Genomic DNA, 14,702 nt, shown 5'->3' with positions numbered 1-14,702 from the left:
ATCAGGGAGGTGGTAGTGATGAGGCTAGCCAATGAGAGGAGGAGGGGGGCGGGCGTTCCTCTTGATGGACGTGTGCCGCGGCTAATGGGCGGGGAGATCCTCGGGGCTCTCCCCAATGGAGAGCGTGCGATTGCGGAAAGGGGAGCGGAGGGGGAAGACGGGCAGGCGGGGCGGCCAATCAGCGCGGGGGTCGGCGGGGCGCCGTCCAATGGGCGGCGCGAGGGGCGGCGCGGGGGCGTGTCCCGGTGTGTTTGGGTTCGTGCTCCTCGGGGGAGGGAGACGGCGGCGAGGAAAGTTTTTTTTTTTCTTTTTTTTCCCTTTTTTTTTTTTTTCCCGTGTCCCGGCGGCGGGGGGGAGGGGGCGGCCCGCTCTCCGCAGCTCGCTCTCCTCTTTCTCTTCTCCCCCTCCGCGCCCCCCCCCTCCCCCCCCCCCCCCCTCACGGCTTGGCGGCGCTCCCCGGGCGGAGCCGCCTCCCCCCCCGCCCCGAGGCCCCGCGGAGAAGGGGGGGCTCCGCGCAGCTCCGCGCCTCAGCGGTGAGTGCGGGACGGGACCCGGCCCTCCCCTCCCCCACCCCCTCCCCCCTCCCCTCAGGGCCCTTCCCGCCCGTGAGGGGCCGTTGGCGCCAACGGCGCGCGCGCCCCTTTCCCCCCCCCCCCCCCCCATCTCCCCTCAGGGCCCCTCAGAGGGAGGCGGGGAGCGGGGGGGGGGGGGGGGGGGGGGACGGCCCGATCCCTTCGCAGCGCCCGGCCCGGGGCAGAACCGCCTCGGCTGCGCCCCGCCGCGGCCAGCGGTGCCCCCCTGCCTGCCTCCTCCCCCCCCCTTCCTTCTCCGCCTCTCCCCCCCCCGGGGCTTGCGGGAGCTCCCGAGGCCGAGCGGGGCGTGCAAACGGCTCCGTGAGCCCCCAGCGGGCTCCTTGGGGCCGGGGGGAAGCGAGGGTCCGGGGGACGTGGGGCCGGCGGTGGCTGTGCGGGACGTGATGCTGCTGCTTGGGGGGTGGGAGGAGGGGCTGTGCTCAGAGGTGTGTCCCAGACGCGCAGGGAGGTTGAAAAATAAAATACTTCGCCGAGCTGTTGGTGGCAAAATAAGCGAATGGTTGTGTCTGGGGACGCCTCGCCGGCTGTGGGTAACGCCGCTTGCAGCCTGGTATCTTGCGAGGCGAAATCTGCTTTATGAAAAGGCGTGTAGGAGTTGCTGCTGCTGCGGGATGTAGCGGGAAGTTTTGGGATAAAACCCAGCTCCAACAAAGTGTTTTCTTACCTAAAGTAGATAAGGCTAATACTGTAAGCTGTAGTTCGTTTTTTCCCGTGTTTTTTTCCATGTTAGGCTAACCTTTATATTTGTTTTGATAACCCTTCAGAGAGCCTGCAGGGCGCCTTTACAGTTCAATTGTTTCATACTTTTCTTTTACACTCTATCATGATTATTATTTTAACCACGACTTGTTAGGTTTCAGTGTTTCATTCTCCGTAAAACCCATGAATCTTAGTGAGAAGTAGCAGGTAGACTTTTGCAGTTTGTATAGCTCCATATTTAAAAGACACATTTTGCTCACTAGTTTCCTGTAATACTGCTAGTCAGATGAATCGGAGTTTAGTTTTCTGGTACAAGCATAGTATGTGTAACAGCTTTGATTCTCAGAGTCTTTAAACACTTAAACAAATTCAAACAGGTTTGTATAAAGCTCGTCTGTACCGGAGTTGCTCAGCAATTTCACCTCTCTTGTCGTGGCTCTAATGGCTCAGGTTCCTTGGAGCATGCATGTTGTTGAGAAGCTAAGTCAATGTCCTGATCTGCTGCAGCATCTGAGGTCTTGAACTTAACGGTTAGGTCAAGGTTTCTGTACGTGATCCGTGATTATCGTTGGGGCTGCCATGTAGATGTACCTCGGGAGTGCTTTAAGGTGACTTTTCACCTGCTCGCAGCTAACTCCGTTATGGGTAAAGTTAGCCAATTCTGCAGTGAAGAAATAAATCGCCTCGCGAAAAGCTGAGGCTGCAGAAGGGAGCGTGGGACCCTGTGCAGAAGCAAGTGCGCGTTAGCTTTTCTGCTCTGAAGTTCTAGTGGCAGCAAGGTGCAAGCAGATCTTACGCTGTAGAAACTAGGTGAGGTTGGTGTCGTATCTTGTACTTTCATCTGGGCTAGCTATATTGCACGTGGAATTGTATATTGACAGTGTTTATGTAAAACTATGTGTATATAACCAATTAGCGCAGAATTGCTAATTGGTAAGATTCTAACATGCATGCTTCTCTAGTCAACTTGATCTTGAAGGTTTGTTTTCTTATAATGTTGTTATCAGGCTGCTTACTAAAGGGGCTCTCTTCATTCCGGTAGTGTGGAAGTACTGGGAAAAACTGTAACTATAGTTTACGAAACTGCCTGCATCTCCTGGTTAGGTGGGCGTATGAATTGATGTGTTACTGCAGCTTTTGTGTAGCTGCAAATTAAGCTGAAAATCTGAGCCTTCATCTTAAAAAAAAAAAAAAAAAATAAGGTTTTACTAGCTCAAATATTAGGAAAGAAGAATCTTTAAAGCGTGAATCAAAAAAGCGTCGTCTGCCAGAGGTTATGTGACTGAATATTCCAATAAAACACTTGAGTTAGAATGCGTGTCATGGCTTTGCTTGGTGATGAGCGTTAGATCATTAAAACTTGATAGAGTATAGAGCTGATTCATGTTGCGGGATAACTTGACGAGGAGGGATCTTCAGGAGAGAATTTTGCAGAGTTACAAAATACTATATTGTGCCTTAGATTTGCCTTCTCTTACAGGTACTAGAAAATAGAAATAAATAGTTTCGTAGAAATAATGCATAACACGTATCATATATAGAGATAGCTGCATCCAGAACGATGGAATGAATTAGAGTACTGCTGTAGAAAAAGTCATTTGAAAATAAGTTCAAATGGGTTTTCTTCTCCTGGCTTTTGATTTTATTTTTTCAGCAAGACTTGTGTGTTTCTGCTTACAGAAGAGATTGGATTTACAATTAAGCTTTATGAACTGAGGAGCATAGAAAAAGTATTTGGAGCTTAGTTATTGATTTGAAAAAGTTTATTAATAGTTATTAATACCTAATGGTTCAGTTACTTTTTACACCATTTTCTGCAGAATGCTTGGATGCAAAATCTTTTGTCCTAGTCACTTATTGCCATTATCTTTCTTAATTTCCCTCAGAATGTCTTTTTATGCATAGATATCGTCTAGCTTGTGCATTAGGAACGATCAACGATCATTCTCCCGCTTCTTTGCAGTGACGTTCCTCAGTAATTGCTCTAATGCTAGTGTTAGGTTCACAAATTCTGTCTGTCCCAAAGTTTTACAAATTCTGCAGTACTTCTACTTAGAATGTACCTTACATCTTGCCGTTACCAAAATTACTGTTAGTTGTTATTTTTTCACTCAGCCTTTTTTTTACGTGTAAGTTTGGGATCAGTAAATCTGTCACTGTGAGGAGCTGGCATTTTGTGTCTTCATATGCTAAATTAAGTGCATTTAGTGCATAGATAAAAGAGGAAATACCTGATACTAGGAAATATTTACCTTGATTTTTATTTAACGTAAGAACTTTGTCACCTCAGTGCTTATAATACGTGTGCTTGAATTATCTTTGGAAATGCTTATAATTATCTTCGTGTTGTTGTTTGTTTTGTTTTAGTGCAACATTTTACAAGTATTATGTCTATCTTGGGGAAAGAATAGGAAGAAGATGTCAGTCTTGTGTTCTGTTAGTAAGAACTTAACCACAGATATGTGGAGCAATTAGTAGCATATATTTCTGACTGTTTAAGCAGATGTGGTAGAACAAGATTTCTGGATTCTTGCTGATAATCTTGCTTAGCTTAACGTTTACTGTCTTTTCTCCCTTTTCAAATAAAATATGTACAATACATTTGTTTGTTCTTTCAGATCATAGTGTGTGGAATAGGGACTGAAGAATCACTCCTAATTTCTTGGTAATGCAAAGTAAACTTTCTGCTACCGCCTGCTTGTAAAAATAGGGGCGCTGTTTGGTCCTTGAGCCAGCTGTCATTGTCAGACAAGGAGCTGCCAGTTGGTATTTCTGCTTGAGTTGACCAGGGTAATAGTAATCAGGGTATTCTGGTTCCTCTTCCCTGTCACTTTCAGCGGACAGTAAAACTCTTACACTTCCTCAGGTTGCTTTGCTTTACTCTTCATGAGTTCTTCGCTTTGCACAAAATAGCGAAAGCTTCTACTTGCTTACTTCTCTGAAGAAAAAGTATGTTTTACTATAAAGAGTTGACATTTCTTTTACTCCTGTGGAGCAGTAGGCAATAAGTATATTGAATAAATTTTCCCTTGTCCTTCAGGTAGCGGTAAGAAGGAGAGGGTGTTTTTGCACTTACGGTTTGCGTGTTGTAGGGGAGCGTTCTGAGGTTTTCAAGTTTTCATCGGTGTAAGGATTGTGGTTGGAGTTTGGATGTTCTCCGTGTTTACCAGGTAGTGAGCTATGGAGATGACCTTTTCCAGTTTCAGCTAGGCAGTACGGATTGCGTTTCTGGGCCTTGCCAGCTTCTGAAATCAGATATCTTCCGTCTATTTCCTGATTTAATGTGTGTGGATTAGAAAAAAGCACAACGGTTCCATGAAAAATCCAAAAAGAAAAATGTTTCATCTGGGACTGTCAGCGTTTAATTAAAAATATATATGTTTAAAAGGCTGACATGCGTCTAAAAGTAGCTCTTAGTTTAGCTTTCGTGTTTTCTGAGAACACCGTTTGACGAGAGAAATGGGAGGTATGGTAAGGCAGTGTTCATGCTGCATGCTGTAGGGCACTGGTCAAAATACATGGGTAAAGTCTGAACTCATAGTCAAGGTGTTTTGACCCTCTAGACAGAACATTGAAGGCTGAAAAGCTAATTAGCGGATGAAAGGATAAGAAGCAAAGTTGCAGAACAAAGGGTTGATAATTTAAAATAGCCTGTCAGAGGATTAGGCAAAAGGTGATACAATAATATTGTTTTGCATGAGGGGAAACCCTCTAAACTATTAAATGAGTGGCAAAAGAAATAACCCAGTACATCTTTTTACTTGCATTTAATTTCTAAAATGTCATCTTAGTTCTTGACAGTGCAATGAAAAATACCATCGTGAAAAACTACCTGACAGCATTTTTTTCAGTCAGCTTCAGTTTTTTGGCAGCAAGACCATCCTGCTGTAGGAGAAATGGCTTCTTTTGTGCTGTTGGATTTGGTAGCGGTCTACAAAGAACATTGTTTTTGCATCTACTGATAACTTCTGTGGGTTTGGAGGTTTTCAGATTCTCTTATGCTAGTTGAAAATGGTTTTTCCTGTTTCTCTCATCGTCTTGTATCCTGGCATAGTATTTTTGTCCTATTCAAGTCTCTCTTTTCTTACAGGAAACATCGATTGTGCCTTGCTGTTCTTTGCTGCGTTTGTCACGTAGCAGAAATAGACAGGTTTCACAAGTGAAATTATACGTACGATTTCTAAATCAAGAAGCTAAATGTTTTGCAAAGTCCTATGCCAGCATTCTTGTTTTAAGACTGGCTTATGAAGTCTGTGCGTTATCAGAACAGACAATCCCCGGGATGCTCTACAGCAGTCCTCACCGACCTCCCTGGCCCTGTGACCTCTGCAAAAGCCTGGCGGCTCTTGTGCGTTCATGGTAGGAATTGGGTTCACCTTGAGGAGAGGGACCTAACCCTCCTGGGGCCCGCTGGCCCACTGTGCGTGCAACGTGCTCTGGCCCTGGGCGATCCACCAGTGTTAGCAGCAGTCCGTCTTCGCTTGCTGCTGCTTGCAGCTGAGGGACGTAAATTACCCAGCAACCCTGTGTCAGCACGCGCTGCTCACACGCTTAGGAGCTGTGTGCGGCTGAGGAGACACGGGTCATCCAGCTTTTTGCTGTTTGTTTGAAAACCTTTTACTTCCTTTTTTTAGATCCTTAAAAAGAATCTGATTTACTTTTTCTGGAGGTAATTAAAATGCCACAGAGTACATTTCATTTTCTTGCTGCAGCTGACAGTAGAATCTGCTTTTTCACACAGCAGTACCATAACTTAGAAGTTTTTCCAGAAGTTAGGTTATGTGGGAGATTGAATCACTTATGCATTCATTTCCTTTACTAATACGAGGACACGCTATGTCAAACGTCACAGGTTTCTGTTGTTTGCAGTGTCTTAAAATACTCTAAGTTAATGTTAGTAGATACAAAAGCTAGCTTGAGAACTGGTGTCTTTAATACAAACTTAGGGTATAAAGTAGTTGATAAATTTTTGTTTCTGAGATAGAGGAATGTTATGTGTCCGTTTGCCCCAGTTTCTTACAGGTAAAGACACACAATTCACTCCAAATTGTGATCCATCCATAACCTGAGGCAGCTGAAAATTACTTTAAGAAAGTGAGCCCGTAGAGTTGCATGAAACGGTTGCTTTAGGACATTGTCAGCTACTTTACAGACTTGAGTACCTCTTTTTGAGACCCTCTCCAGGATTATTCAGCATTGAGGTTTTTCTGGGATGTGTGTGTGATTGTAACGGTATTGTTACACTGCTCTGAATGTAGCAGTTTAACTGTGGTTAGAAGATGGAAAATTCTGAAATTTGTATTAGGGTTTCTTGTTTCATTTTTTAAGTTGAACTTAAGCGGCTCCTAAGAAAGAAGCTAAACAGAGAGAACTTTTGCACAAATGTGTGTCCACACAGTAAGTTTTACAGTCATTGTAATTCAAATTCACATTCTTTCTGTGTGTAATCGGGGTCTCAGAAGAACTTTGTTTTCTAACTGTTTTTCTATCTTTTTATGTTAAATGGCTAAGGTTCTGCTTTAGGAGATTTTTATTGCATTGTACTAGATGTGAACACTTGAAATTAAAAGCGTAGATGAGTCTTTTGGTGAGGAGAATAAGAATGAAAGGGAATCAAGCCACAGCACTAGCTTATCCATTTGTCACAGACCATTTTTCATTTCTGAAAACTTTCTTAGATTAGAATTTTTTTCAAGATGAATGCTGTCTTTGTATTAGTATTGCACCACCCATCAGATGAAGCATCTTTATTGTAGTGGTTTAAAATAAGCACAGTTGCTGTTACCTGCAATAACAATACCAGAAGTTATATGCTCTGTGTTTCCTGAGCACTTAAAACCAAAGTGGGATACTGAAACGTATCTTGAGGTGGTGGGGTTTCTTTTGGTGGGGTTGTTTTGCTTTTATACAGCCGTGTTTTTTGCTTGGATGAATGTTTGGCTGCTTTGGGAGCTGTTCATCTACTTTATGTGGCTGGTGTGACAGCATGAAGAACACGTACAGATTTTAGTTACTTTGTCAGAGGTTTTATTATATTTAGTAAAAGGTTAGAAGGATGGTACTTAGATTTCTGATAGCACCCACTTTGGTGAGTGAGACTTGAAAGGGGAAAAACATTCTTTACTGCACAGCTCAGCTTTTTCACTTGCTTTTAAAACTATGTAGTTCCAGTAAATTAACATTCCATAACTTTCTTTGTTCAACCTTTTTTAACTTTTGGAGTACCCAGAGAAACAAGCCAAAGTGACCAAATAACCTTCTCTCTTGTTGGAAGCTAACTCCTTTGGTTCTTTAATAACCAAAGGCCAGACTTCTTTCTTTTCCCCATCCTTGGCAATTCATGTATTGCAGAAAGTACGTTCAAGTTGAGAGAGTCTTACTTGGATGAAAAAGGTAACTTAGCTCATGGAGAAACGTCTTAAACAAAAGGTGCAAGTCCCATTGTATCAAATACTTTTCCGTTGGCTAATAAACAATGGAAAATGCTCCTGACTGCATAAGGTAACGGTGGCCTTGGGACAAGAATACGATAACATAATTGGTCTGTTCTGTCACAGGTCTAACCCTATGCTTACCCAGTGCTGGGTAGTGTTACTTGTACCAGTTTGGGTAATGAGGCAAACTGGTAGTGTCTTGTGGGTGAATACTGTATGTCAACTTGACTTGCCCCTGCCTCATCTGTGTGAAGGGGACTAGCTGTGTAAACTAAACATTATTTCTGTTTTACAAAGCTTTAACTCAAAAAAAAAAAAAAAAAAAAAACCACCTGGGAATTCATATTACTACATTTTCAGATTAAATAAATGGTGAACACAGAACAGTATCTAAAAGTGAAAAACATTCAAACCTAGAAGCAAATTTTTAAAGAGTTACGTTTTTAGATACGATGGGGCAGCTCTACTGTACAGATCAATTGTCACGTATTGCAAGTAGGTAGCCAAAAGTAGGCTTGAATCTTTCTGATAGTAATAATGAACACTGGCTACTTGTCTTTTAAATGCCACTTTTAGAGGAAATTAGATGCGAATGTTGAAGAACTACTTTGTGCCACCCCCAGAAGACTGGAGATTTAGTACTCTTGCGCATGCCTCGGGAGGACCAAAACTCTTTGTACAAATAGTTCCACATTCAGTAATTCTAACTGAGCACGTTTATTTGAGCTTGCGTTGTGGAAGACTAGGATTGTATCACTAATAACATTATATTCTTTTAAAACAGTAATAAAAATTAAAACAAAAAATGAAGTTTTGCCTCATTTCTTTGAAGAAGTTTGAAATAACATTGTTAAATATGCAGCAGATTTTTTAAAAATTAGCTTCCTGTCCCTTTCTTAGGTGCCTAAATAGCTGAAAAGTACAATTCAGGCTGATGTCAAGCTGTAAATACTGATGAAGCTGAACTTGGCAGCTGGTTACATTGCAAGTTGGTGTTTACAATTGTAGTTTAGAATTATTTGCTTTACAACTTAGTATTTATTTATTTTTTTGTCAATAGTAGTGTTAAGATCTGAAACTTTTCTGCATATGTAATAATCATGTTAGTAGGAAGTCAAACAAAATGCCTTTGTGTAAAACCAAAATCTCAGTTACTAATGATTAGAAATGTGTTTAAGTATGGCACGTTCGTTTGGAAAATTTCGAGGTGTAAACAAGCAAAGACTAAAATAAATGTAAAATAAAAGCAAATTGTGAGTTAGTATTCATTCTCAACACATGCACACAGCCCAGCCCTCCTCCTGGCCCTGCCTCAGCCCAACGTGGTGATAAACGTCTGCCCAAAGCAGCGCTGTGGGGTGGAGTGTTAAGCTCTAGCGCCTTCTGTGCGCAACAGCATATGCAAAGATACATTTTCTGTGTGTTTGTGTATCCTGACTGCTGTTGGAGTTAGCACCAGAGCTGTGTTAGTGTCAGATTCTTAGTGTGAAAATATATATATGAAAAAATTAACAGAGGAAACTGTAATACTCTCCTAATGGTATTACAGGAAGATGGTAAGAACTAAAGAGTTAGGTGCAGTATCTTCCAGTCCCATGATGTGTTTGAATGATTTCAGTAGTTCTGTCTTTAAATAACCCCTGTAACTGCTGAAGTTCCCATTTCAATGTGCCAATGGATAGATAAGCCCCCCTTCTTCCCAGGGCGCGTGTCTGCTTACTGCCTTATCAGTTTTAATGTTGTTTCTGCTGCTGTTTTTGATAAACATACTGGTGCGTAGGTCTTGATGGCTGTTACTTCTGGATGAAAAGGAAACCTTCGATCCTGTGTTGTCTGTCTCTCATGGTATAAATAACCTGATGGAATGATTCTGTTGGGATTATCAGCAGTAAAGAAGTTGTTAATAGCTTTCAGGTTTAAAGTTGAGCTCTCAGGAAGTAGGTTTCTCATAATAACATTTCCTTTAAGAATGACAAAAGGGTTTAAAGTCCCTGGTCTAGCATGTCACATCTCGTTCCCTTCACCTCCCTGGTCTGACGTTGAATTCCTCTGTATTCTGAAGACTCATTTTGCAACTATCCTGAAGTAAAGCCTTGCTGCTGCTGTACTGGTTTTGCTTCAACGGCGCTGCAGCTTTGGGAATGCTGGTGTAAATGGATTGCTGGCGCTTGGAGCACGTTGATTGCATCCCCGTTTTTGCCACCAGAGCACCATTAAATTACATGATAGTTGTAATACTCATGGTAATGGCTGCTTGTGTGCCATTAGGATTCCGAGCATTGCTCCCATTATCAAGCAGAAAGCAGTCTTAGCAGTGTAAAACAGCTGTCTTTTGTGTCTGTAAAGCATTAGTTTGCAATACCTAAGAGAACAGGAGATGAACAATTGAAAGGAATGAGTTTTTATAGTGATGGTTTGTTTCTGACTTTACTCAAAATTTTCTTTCATTGTGTTAGCTGAGTAAAACTTTGGTGTAGAGCAGAAAAAGCAGCCAGTATTCAAAGCTCATCACCTTTTATTTCCTAGGTGCCTCAGTCATCATTGGAATTTACAGTGCTGCTGACTATCGAGTGCGTGTTGCAAAGGGGATAGGGAAAAGGGGAGTTTCCCTGCTCCAGAGAGCTTACAAAGACAAGAAAGAAATAAACACGGGGTGTGATTTCAGAAGATGCTGAGATGCTCAAAGAGTGCTCCCAACAACTTCAGTTTTGATAACTTTCCATAAGCGCTGTGTTAGAGTGTTGAAGGACTCAAAGAGGAAAAACTAGAAATAGTTTTGGGGTGGTTACACATGTGCACGTATATATGTTATGCATAAAATGTGTGTACATGTGCTTCAGCCACACTGAAGAGGCAGTGGGACAAAGCAGAGGAGTTTGGACGACTTAACCAGTGGGCAGCCTCAGGATGCGTAGAGTTGGGATTTAACCTGGGTTACAATTGAGAAGTGATGTGTAGCGTAAGATAGGTGCCGAGGCAGACTAGAAACAAATGACTCTCACGTTCGCTGTCAAACTTTTTTATGGATTCTCAAGCAAAATCAGTATGAGCAGGAAAAAAGTGAACTTCTGTGCTTCTTGTGGATTAGTAAGTGGCAAAAAGGTAAAAAAAAAAAAAAAAATTTAAAAAATTCACTCTTATTTTTTTTTCCCCTTAGTGGGAGGAGGAATATTTGACACCTTCACATAAACAACGTGTAATGTTTTGGGACACTGGGGAGGTGGCAGTGCAATGTTCTGTCTTCAGTTCATTTTTCAAGGTTGTTTTCAGATTAGAGAACTAGAAACGGGATTTCTAAATAGGAAGTCTGACCTAAGAACGTTTTTGTGTAGTCCAGGTCTGCCTTTCTTTACAATCATCGTGCTTTTGAAATGGATGTGGATGATCTGGTATCCATGTGATGGAGTGAACAAAAGTTTTGTTTGTTTTTTAAATTACATAGGTGCGGTTTAAGAAATATTACTAGTTTCTCAGAAAAAGCCCAATAACTAGGATTTGAAAGAAGTATCCTTTTGCACTTGTTTCCCATCTCCTCCTTAACGTTGATTCAAAAAGGAAGGCGTTCTTTAGTTGGAAAAGAAAGGGTTTCCTGAGCAACTCATGTTATGTAGTTGTCCGTTCACCAAAAAAAAAAAAATCAACAGCGTTCTGCTTTATGAAGTGGTTTTGCTAGTTTGTTTGTGCTATTGATATAAAAGGACTTAAATGCTATGATTTGAGGCTTGTGTTTTGTACGTATAGGTTAGTGACAATTTTTGTATAGTTTTTCTAACGTTCCCTTAGTAGAGCAGTATATACATGATATCTATTCTAAGTTGCAGTTCGATATGCACAGCCACTTCCAACAAGATAACTATGTGAACAGGTGAGCTATTTTCCATGCAGTATAGAGAACTTCAGTACAAGTAAGTTAATAATGAACAAAATACGAAGTTGTACAGCCAACACTGAATTAAAAGTAATGGACATTTTGCAACGCGTCCTGTTCTGCTGTAGAACACCGTGGTGATTCTGTGGAGCACCCAACTGCCCTTGCTGAACGCTGTTCTTTGGATTTCTTAACAAGAAGCAGAGGATTTCTGCCTTTTCCCTTTCTTCCTGGCTGCTTTGTTTAGAGTCATGTTTTTAGTTCTTTTTTCCTTGAAGTATGTCTTTTGGGTTTCCTTACACCTATGGCAGAGAGACGGTTCTAAACACCGTGAAACAGTGCAGTGGTGAAGTGTCTCTCAGGCACCAGTGATCTCTCTCCTTCTCCCTTGCTGTTCCTCACTGATGACATTTCCCTGTTCAGTCTTGGAAAGTCCTATAAAGTGGAGAAAGGACTATCACAGCAAAACGTGGGTTGTCCTGAATAATTTTTGCAGTAAATTATGACAGTATTCTGTAGATGGGGGAGAAGAATAAAGTATATTTTCTGTTGTTTTTAAGTTGTGAATGACTTCAGGCCAACTTGCTGATTACCTACTTGGCTATGTGATGGTTTGGGGCATTTATGTCAGCTCGCTTTTGTGAGGTGATTTTAGACAGCTTGAGGCCTTTTGAGCAGAAAGTGTGCTTTTGGTTGCTTTATCAGAATCATTGCACTATGTAAACTGGAACCGAGTTTTAAACTAAAATTTAGTGCTGTCAAACATCTAGCCATTTAGCAATGGGATGGTTAAATTGCAGTGGCAGCAAAGCCCCCCTTTTTGTCTCCAAGTGTACTGTTGTTGCCAGTCAGAAATGGAGTGAATGTAAATCTTGCCCAGAAAGTTCTTAGTTAATGCCAGAAGCTCAGAAGAAATGCCTCAGTGTATGGCAGCTAGACCAATGATGGGAACAGTTTGTCACTACATAGCGCTGCGCATTAGACACGAGCGGTCGCCAACAACATGACGCAGTGAATTCAGAAACATGCCACCTGTTGGTTACCTTCACAATTAACTTTTTTTTTCTAATGGTGCCTAAGTAATAGCAACTGGAATTCAGATTTTCCTATTGTTAACTGGGATGGATAGTGGTAAACCAGCAGTTCTGGACCCTTTCGTAGTCCTGGAAGTCAGTTATATTTTGCGAAACCAAAATTGAAGGCTTTTCTAGCTGTGGTCAACACAGGATAGTGGGTTCTGAATGATTTGAATGCGTTGAGTGTTAGCCAGTTCAGTGATGCTCGTGTGTCATTATTCTTTCCAAATAGGATTACATACCCAACAATTGCTAATGGGATTCATTTTTATACGTAATTGCTACCCAGGAGTCCTCGTAGAATTACATAACCACTTTCCTTGAGTGCGCCTGTGTGCGTTATCTCAGTTCTTACACAAGAAACCAGTTTCACCCCTTCCCTTTACTCAGTTGTGAATAGAAATTCCATTTTTAGAATTTCCCCATTCTGTGGTATCTCTCAGTCGGTAGGAACTTCTATCACGTGTCACCGGTGTTGTCCGGATTTGGATGGGAGGTTGTGGGAAAAGTTTGAAGAAAACATATTTCTGATTGTAACCTTGCTCCTTTCAGTTCTGTGCACCTGGAATACTGCGGTGTTCCTACAGAGGCAGCTTATGTGAGGTGACCAGAAAGGAGGTACTTGCTGTAGGTAATGTACTTGGCATGCAAACGTGGGAAAAATGCAACACCCTGAACAAACACTTGAGAAAAAGGCTAGCCTGGGAGTCCTGACACTGTGCAGGATATTCGGCTGCTTCATAGATTTCCTAACCCAGCTAAGCAAAGTGCTGCTCTACGCTAGATTAGAACCAGAACTACGTACAGAACAGTTTGGGGGTTACACTGCATGGATGCAGTTGTGGTCTGCCAGGGCAGGGCTTACTTTATGTAAGTCATCAGCAGGTAGGTTGAATGATTTGTTTCTGTTATTGCGAGGTAATACATACCGGATCAGATTTTTCAGTGCACGTGGATATTGAATCACCAAGTGTTGTAGTTAAGTGGTTAGGACTTGGTTAGGACCTGGCCCAGTTTTTGGAGGGCAGGGGGAGTTCCCTTTCCCACTTTATTCTGTCAGCAGTGCCTAAATTGTAGGTGTGGTTTCTTGTTTGCTTTCATTTTTGGTTCCCCTCCCCTCTTGCTTCCCTTGAGCAGTTGGTGGCTACCTAATCAAACTGCGTCTGCTTTCCTTTCGAAAATGTTTCCTTTGCAGTCTGGGCAAGCACGTTGACACATCCTAAAACCCTGGCTGGTCAAAGTAGATATGCAGTCTGGGATTAGAGTTAGGAGGTGTATCCATGATATTTAAATATTGTTCTGACTATGGTGGATGCTGGGATTCTCTTCGCTGTAACGTCTTTGCAGTCCTGTTCAGATACATGTCATGTTCCATTACTCAGCCTGTTTTTGGTGGATTCTAGTCTTTTGAGCTACTTTGACTTTGCTAATTAACTTTGTTATTGCTCTAGAAACATAATCCTAAATTTATTAGAGTAATGGAAGGAGAATGATCAGTCTTTTTTTGTCTTCTGTCTGTTAAATAGATACTCACTAGAGGCCTTTTTCTGTTAGTGGTAGGAATCCATACTCCTCATGAACAGGAGTCTGTGATGAGGCAGGACAGGTTATTGGCATAATCAGTGGCAGTTCTCTCTCTTCCTATGGAGACATAAGTGGTCCAAAAGCATGCGGTGGTTTGGCTGGAATTTTAAATGCTTTTGCTAGATAGTAATGCTGCGGTATTTCAACGTCCATCCTGTAGCAAACCCTTTCGGTAAAAAAAGCTGTTATTTGGACAGCTTCTGCAATGTTTCATATCCCCCAACTTCAGATGCTTTGCTGTCAGAAATGGCACAAACATGAGTCTTGTGTTTTGGCTGATACCCTCATTAGATGGGGGTGGATGTCCGATACGTTTCATAAAACTGCTAGGTCAACAGCAAGCAGCCTTTGGCTACACCTATAAGGTATTTTGTACTTGACTGCATGGATAAATAACAGTGTTTTACATGGCATTGCTGAATATTTCTGAGATGTTTCAGAGAGATGG

The 14,702-nt window shown here is 42.1% G+C and overlaps 1 protein-coding gene across 19 annotated transcripts in view; it reads left to right on the top strand.

Annotated features, from left to right (window-relative positions):
* Positions 1 to 221: 221 nt before the first annotated feature.
* TNRC6B (trinucleotide repeat containing adaptor 6B) overlaps positions 222 to 14,702 on the top strand; it is a 144,991-nt gene continuing 130,510 nt past the window's right edge. For 14 of the 19 annotated variants that reach the window (XM_050709619.1, XM_050709600.1, XM_050709566.1 and 11 more), the window contains exon 1: positions 481 to 533. The gene's annotated coding sequence lies outside the window, so the exon portion shown is untranslated. Of the gene's footprint in view, positions 534 to 14,702 lie in introns of all 19 variants that reach the window. The other 5 variants (XM_050709641.1, XM_050709578.1, XM_050709597.1 and 2 more) reach the window with 4 other exon arrangements.

Source organism: Cygnus atratus, chromosome 1 (assembly GCF_013377495.2).
Source record: "Cygnus atratus isolate AKBS03 ecotype Queensland, Australia chromosome 1, CAtr_DNAZoo_HiC_assembly, whole genome shotgun sequence".
In the NCBI taxonomy this organism is placed as follows: domain Eukaryota; kingdom Metazoa; phylum Chordata; class Aves; order Anseriformes; family Anatidae; genus Cygnus; species Cygnus atratus.
Note: the sequence above shows the minus strand (reverse complement) of the source record. Positions and strands in the feature narration are given on the sequence as shown.